Source organism: Harmonia axyridis, chromosome X (genome assembly GCF_914767665.1).
Source record: "Harmonia axyridis chromosome X, icHarAxyr1.1, whole genome shotgun sequence".
In the NCBI taxonomy this organism is placed as follows: Eukaryota; Metazoa; Arthropoda; class Insecta; order Coleoptera; family Coccinellidae; genus Harmonia; species Harmonia axyridis.
In genome coordinates, this window is record NC_059508.1 from 37,016,283 (window position 1) to 37,023,782 (window position 7,500).

The 7,500-nt window shown below is 51.1% G+C and overlaps 1 non-coding gene and 1 pseudogene across 1 annotated transcript; both read left to right on the forward strand.

Annotated features, from left to right (window-relative positions):
- Window positions 1–1,017: 1,017 nt before the first annotated feature.
- LOC123687130 lies at window positions 1,018–1,172 on the forward strand. Its single transcript, XR_006748873.1, has one exon. It is a non-coding gene; the product is annotated as a 5.8S ribosomal RNA (ribosomal RNA).
- Window positions 1,173–1,679: 507 nt separating this feature from the next.
- LOC123688225 overlaps window positions 1,680–7,500 on the forward strand; it is an 8,827-nt pseudogene continuing 3,006 nt past the window's right edge.

Sequence of the window (7,500 nt, forward strand, 5' to 3'; positions counted from 1 at the left end):
CACGTTGCCCGATCGACGTTAAACATCTGGTCGGCGTCTCCTCTTGGCTTACGTCCGTCGTTTCAGAACGATCGCAGATTATGTGAGCATTTGGTTAGACGATTATGACCGGAACCCTATATGGATGCGATCGTTTAGACCGATTATCCGGGTACCTAGAACGCACGTAGAGTTTTGTGGTTGGGCGAAGTTTCGTGATGTGCACGGAACGAGGAGCCGGCCGCTGGCTTTGCGTTCGTGTGGTTGGGCGAAGTTTCGTGATGTTTACGAGATGAGGAGCCGGCCGCCTATGTCGGCGTTTGTGGTTGGGCGAAGTTCCTTGACGGAACGAGGAGCCGGCTGCTTATGCTGACGTTCGTGGTTGGGCGAAGTCTTGTGATATCCTCGAAACGAGGAGCCGGCCGCACGTGTGTGCAGCCTTCGTTGTAGGTCCATGTTTAGAGATGCTCACGAAATGAGGAGCCGGCCGCTTATGTCGGCGTTTGTGGTTGGGCGAAGTTCCTTGATGGAACGAGGAGCCGGCTGCTTATGCTGACGTTCGTAGTTGGGCGAAGTCTCGTGATGTGCTCGGAATAAGGATTCGAAGCGCTTGGATTGCCGCGTTCGTGGCTGGGCGAAGTTTCGTGTTTGGCACGGAACGAGGAGCCGGCTGCAGGTTTTAAAGATTCTCGCCCGAAATCGATCAGTCGTTACCGTTGTCTACGGACTTCGGTAGGACGATCTATTCCAGGGACGAAGACGTCGACGTTGTGCGACGCCCGTTACATTAGCGTTTTTATGCTCTTTCGGGATTGTCTGCGACGTTTGTCTCCGTCCGAATTTTTTACGATAATTGTCACTAGATTAGTACGCAAACTAGTTGAACCGAAGATTTTGCGCCGATCGACTGACGTATTGACCCTTCAGTGGGTCGTCTCAGTCATTGGAATGTCATTCTCGAGGAGGTTCGCAGTTGGCGTCTCGTATTTCGAGGGAAAGTCCATTGCGACTAGTACCGAGAAATCGAACATAAAAGATTACCCTGAACGGTGGATCACTTGGCTCGTGGGTCGATGAAGAACGCAGCTAATTGCGCGTCAACATGCGAACTGCAGGACACATGAACATCGACATTTCGAACGCACATTGCGGTCCTCGGACACTGTCCTCGGACCACTCCTGACTGAGGGTCGGTTCCATTACAAAGACTGCCCGGCCAGACGTTATGGCTTGACGAAGTGACGACGTAAAGGTCGTCTAACGTTGATCCTGTACCGAAGGTCATTTGGGCGAGTTGGACGGTTTGCCGCGTGACGATCAACGTTCTGTCGTTTCGACGCCTCGTGTGTTGGAATGATGAGGAGTTGTTTTCGTAACGCGCCGTCTTGAATTGCGAAAGCATATATTGTGGTGTCGTGGTATTGCTCGATCTGCGCCCATGACTGTAGACATGCGATCGTCGTGTCCGAGAAATCTGAACGACGTCCGATCGCTTTAATGTGCCAGTTGTCGCGCGTTGCGGATGAGCTTTCATGAGCGCACCCCCGAAACACCGAAGCACTTTGCTTGGATTCGCATGATCCGCCATACGGAGCAGGAGATAATAGACGCCTTTGAGTAGGCTAACTCCCTCGCGTAAGGTACGTGATTTTATGAGCCGCCAAAGGTTAGTTTCGGAACGTTTCGATGATTTGAACATACGACCTCAGGACAGGTGAGACTACCCGCTGAATTTAAGCATATTATTAAGCGGAGGAAAAGAAACTAACTAGGATTCCCTTAGTAGCGGCGAGCGAACAGGGATTAGCCCAGCACTGAATCCCGCGATCGTAACCGGTCGCCGGGAGATGTGGTGTTTGGAAGGATCCATTATCTGGCGAGTTCGCGGCGCGTTCAAGTCCATCTTGAATGGGGCCATCGCCCATAGAGGGTGCCAGGCCCGTAGCGACCGCTGCGGCTTGCTAGAGGATCTCTTCTTAGAGTCGGGTTGCTTGAGAGTGCAGCCCTAAGTGGGTGGTAAACTCCATCTAAGGCTAAATATAACCACGAGACCGATAGCGAACAAGTACCGTGAGGGAAAGTTGAAAAGAACTTTGAAGAGAGAGTTCAAGAGTACGTGAAACCGTTCAGGGGTAAACCTGAGAAACCCGAAAGGTCGAATGGGGAGATTCATTCGCGCCTGTTGTTGGGATTTACTGACTGTGGAAACGGCGACGTTCGCGTTGGCTGTTCCCTTCGGTTCATCTCCGGCTTCGGACGCGTGCACTTCTCCCCTAGTAGGTCGTCGCGATCCGTTGGGTGCTGTTCTACGGTCTCGAGTGTAGCCCGTGAGCTCGGATTTTCCGATGTTTACGGACACTGGGTTTCCGAACAGCTCGCTCGACGGTTTACTGATGGCGGGAGGCCGCGACTTAGTTCGCGTCCGGCCCGTGGCAAGTATGTGAATTGTGATGGCGATCGGACCTAGTGCCGATTCCGTCCGTTTGCGACTGTTCGCCGCGGTGTTCTTGGACAGACCTCTTGAAACGCCGATCAGCGACGCTATTGCTTTGGGTACTTTCAGGACCCGTCTTGAAACACGGACCAAGGAGTCTAGCGTGTGCGCGAGTCATTGGGAATCACTAAACCTAAAGGCGCAATGAAAGTAACGGTTCACTTTATGTGAACTAAGGGAAGATGGTCGGTCTCCATGACTGACCCGCATTCCCGGGGCGCCTCATTCTCATTGCGAGAGGAGGCGCACCAAGAGCGTACACGCTGGGACCCGAAAGATGGTGAACTATGCCTGGTCAGGACGAAGTCAGGGGAAACCCTGATGGAGGTCCGTAGCGATTCTGACGTGCAAATCGATCGTCGGAACTGGGTATAGGGGCGAAAGACTAATCGAACCATCTAGTAGCTGGTTCCCTCCGAAGTTTCCCTCAGGATAGCTGGCGCTCGTTGCATACGAGTCTCATCCGGTAAAGCGAATGATTAGAGGCATTGGGGTCGAAACGACCTCAACCTATTCTCAAACTTTAAATGGGTGAGATCTCCGGCTTGCTTGAATGTGAAGCCGCGAGATTTCGGATCAGAGTGCCAAGTGGGCCATTTTTGGTAAGCAGAACTGGCGCTGTGGGATGAACCAAACGCCGAGTTAAAGCGCCTAAATCGACGCTTATGGGATACCATGAAAGGCGTTGGTAACTTAAGACAGCAGGACGGTGGCCATGGAAGTCGGAATCCGCCAAGGAGTGTGTAACAACTCACCTGCCGAAGTTACTAGCCCTGAAAATGGATGGCGCTGAAGCGTCGTGCTTATACTCGGCCGTCAGTGGCATGTGCGGTCGCCCTTCGGGGCGGTCATGAAGCCCTGATGAGTAGGAGGGTCGCGGAGGTGAGCGCAGAAGGGCTGGCCGTGAGGCCGTCTGGAGCCGCCTTCGGTGCAGATCTTGGTGGTAGTAGCAAATACTCCAGCGAGGCCCTGGAGAGCTGAGGTGGAGAAGGGTTTCGTGTGAACAGCCGTTGCACACGAGTCAGTCGATCCTAAGCCCTAGGCGAAAGCCGATGTTGATGTGGCGTTGTTAATCGTGTTTATAAGTGGTGGCAGAAATGCTATGCATCTTGACGCGTGACGCACGCCCGTCGGGCGAAAGGGAATCCGGTTCCTATTCCGGAACCCGGCAGCGGAACCGAAATTAAACCGGGCCCTCGTAAGAGAGTTCGTCGGGGCAACCCAAAAGGACCCGGAGACGCCGTCGAGAGATCCGGGAAGAGTTTTCTTTTCTGCATAAGCGTTCGAGTTCCATGGAATCCTCTAGCAGGGAGATATGGTTTGGAACGCGAAGAGCACCGCATTTGCGGCGGTGTCCGGATCTTCTCCTCGGACCTTGAAAATCCGGGAGAGGGCCACGTGTAGGCGTCGCGCCGGCTCGTACCCATATCCGCAGCTGGTCTCCAAGGTAAAGAGCCTCTAGTCGATAGAATAATGTAGGTAAGGGAAGTCGGCAAATTAGATCCGTAACTTCGGGATAAGGATTGGCTCTGAGGATTGTGGCGTGTCGGGCTTGTTGGGGAAGTGGGTCACGGCTAACGTACCGGGCCTGGGCGAGGTGATGCGTTTCGCTTGCGTTACGTTTGATCCGAGCTCGGTCCCGCGTCTTGGCCTCCCGCGGAATCGTCAAGCTTCGAGACCCCGTGAGTGCTCGCAAGGGTGCTCTGGGTAATCTCTGCGGCCGTCATCTAACAATCAACTCAGAACTGGCACGGACTGGGAGAATCCGACTGTCTAATTAAAACAAAGCATTGCGATGGCCCCAGCGGGTGTTGACGCAATGTGATTTCTGCCCAGTGCTCTGAATGTCAACGTGAAGAAATTCAAAAAAGCGCGGGTAAACGGCGGGAGTAACTATGACTCTCTTCTCAGCCGTCGAGGAGGACGGACGTGTGAGCACGATGCTCAGATGTCTGTAAGTTTATTTTGGGTTCCGCGTGCCGGGAAAATGTAGTGGTAGTGTCCATTGTGTCGTGCATAATTTCCTGATCAAAATGACGTTTGAATGATGCAAATCGACCCACGGGTTCAAAAGTTATCGCGGGTTGAAGTTATTTCATTTTCCATTTATTCGTCGAAAACATCGCATTTTGTTTCTTGTTAACGCAGTGTGAATTCATAAAAACCCCGAACAAAACATCGCCGATCTGCGTTTTTCATTGTTTCCTTGTTACCGGGATGGAAAATAATGAATGCATTCTAATGTGAATCATTGTCGTAGAATGCATGTTCTAAAAAGGGTACGAGTTTTTCCGGCCCCCCCTGTATCGGCGCTCAGCTGCCTTTCCATCCCCAGGATTGATGGATTTGAAGAGATAAGGCCTTTTGTCCATCCAGAAATTACAACCCCTGCAGCAGTATCCACCTAAGGCCGTTCAACTGTAGGAAATCCATTTCACGCTACCAGGAGCACAGGAGGTATAAGAGGTTCGTCTGATTTCTCCGCCCAAGTATGAACATCTTTAGCCTGGAAATTACCAACGCATAACTATACGGAGAGCTTTTGCGGAATGCGAGGTGAGCTTTTGCAACTAAAAGCTCCCAGAGCTTTGGTCGCTATTCGAACTGAGCTTTTAAAGCTCAAAGCTCCTCGGAGCTTTTTGCTCCCCAAAATAGGTTGACCTATTACACTAGGGAAGCTTTCAAACCATTTCCACCCTATCGCCTATTACACAGTAGAGGAGCTTTTACGACGAGGTATTTCGTCGCCAGGAGACTTGGACGACGGATCAAGACGGGAAGCCCGAAAAACCGGCGATATCGATGCTACATTAAGCGAATAACTTACCTAAATTTCAACTTTGGTGATTATTCAGGATTTTTAACCGCACCCACGCCACAGACTGCCCCTTAACACACGAGCAATATGCAGGGTGAGCGTGATTCCAATTCTATATCCCGATCGGTATGAATACTTGCCCCTAAGGCGTTTTTTTTTTTTTCTTTCAAACGCTTTCCTGGAAGTTGCAGAATGGCGAAAGAGCAGGTATTAATCATAGTACTTACCATGGTTGCAGAATGGTGGAGGCAGTGGTCAACTTCCTTCTTCGACTGAAATGGTTGATTTTTCCTGGATTATTGGGACTATTGGTCGGGAAAGGGGAAACTGCATTGCTGGCGCCCGTGCATTGACGGCGCGTGGGACCACCACGACGTCTTTTTATTACATATTTCGAGAGGAGAAGGTGTTCTGGACACATTTTCAGTTGTTGCATTTTTGATTTTTATTTTATTGTCGAGGCGAGAAAAATTTTATTCCGTCTGGCAGCAACAGCTACAACATGCCATTCCCGTGTGTCTGCGGAAAGTCATATGCTACGCAACGGAATTTAGCAGACCATCAGCGACGCTTCTGTAGGGGACCTCCCACTGGATTGGAGGGACAATGCCCAGAATGCCAGAGTGTCTATGTCTCATATCAGGCAATGCGCTCTCATATGCGTCAGGCGCACCCTGACCAGTATAATGCCGACTTAGCGGCAGAAGTGGGGTCGAGAGATAGAGTAAGAAGGTGGACAACTGGTGAGCTGGAGGAGATGGCTCGGCTGGAGCTGGACTACAACGGCACGGCAGTTCTGGACTATCTTGCCCAGAACTTAAACAGACCTCGTGAGGGTGTTAAAAAGAAGCGGTACACCAGCGAATACACGGAGACTTTACGGAACCTTAGGGATAGGCGTGCGGGGGTAGACATCTTAAATCTGGCGCCTGCTGACGAAGATTTTGAGCATTCGGATGAGGATGGTAATGGGTTGGACGGTGCGTCGACTGCGGTGGCTGAGAATATTGCCCCTGACACAATTCCTGAGAATGTTGAAGAACCGGATCTCACAGACCCGGTACTACAGCACATACTATCGCTGTGCTACAGCTCAGAAGATCGAGAGCTGATTTCGGTGTGCCAGGTCGTTTGTACAAGAGCGGAAGGATTCCAACAAGCCTTCGACTCATGGGTTGAAAACACCTGCAGATCATATGGACGCACTCCAAAATATGGTCCAAAGAACCAGCCAAGAAAGCCGGAGAGAACGGCCGGCCGGAGGAGGTATAGAGCGCAACTATACCAGTATATGCAGCGTAAGTTTTCCTCCAACCCCAAACAGTTGGCCAACGAGCTAATTGATGGAATGGAACCCTCAAGCAGCATTACCCATCCTGATGCTGCCACAATTGAGGAGCATTACAAGAAGATCTTCTCTGAGGAGTCACCCACTGATGAGAATCCAGTGTATGACTTTCTCCCTTCCGAGTGCAAGGTTTATTCTCCGATTACCAACGCTGAGCTTCTTGAATCGGTTCAAAAAATGGGCAAAACAACTGGAGGCCCAGATGGCATCGACTCGATCAGATTGGCTAGGATCCCGATCGAAAAGCTGGAAGTTATGGCCAACCTAATGATATTGGCGAAATACGTTCCCTCTCCACTGCGGAAGAGCCGTACTATTCTAATCCCGAAGACCAAGGAAAATTTGGAGCAGGTTGGCAACTGGAGGCCGATCACTATCTCCTCAATCCTATTGAGGCTGGTCAACAAAATTATCGCCAAAAGATTATCCAAGAACATCACCCTGGATGAGTGCCAACGAGGATTTGTCAGTCTTGACGGTTGTTTCGCCAATAATATCACCCTTCAGTCCGTCATAAAGGGCAGGCGATTGAGGGGCAAGCCTTTTGCGATCCTGGCACTGGATATACAGAGAGCTTTTGACGGAGTCTCTCATCACACCATCAGGAGAGCCCTCAGAAGATTCCGTGTAGACGAGAACACCACGGAATACATCATGGCAACGTACAAAGATCAATTCACCACGATCTTTTGTGGGGACACTGAGATTACCACCCTCCAAATTCTGCGAGGAGTGAAGCAAGGAGACCCACTAGCTCCCATCCTCTTCAATATGGTGATGGATGAGCTCATTAGTAGCCTGAAGGTTAGGACCGGTGTCAGGTTTGGCGAGACGAGCATCCCTGTGCTTGGGTATGCAGAC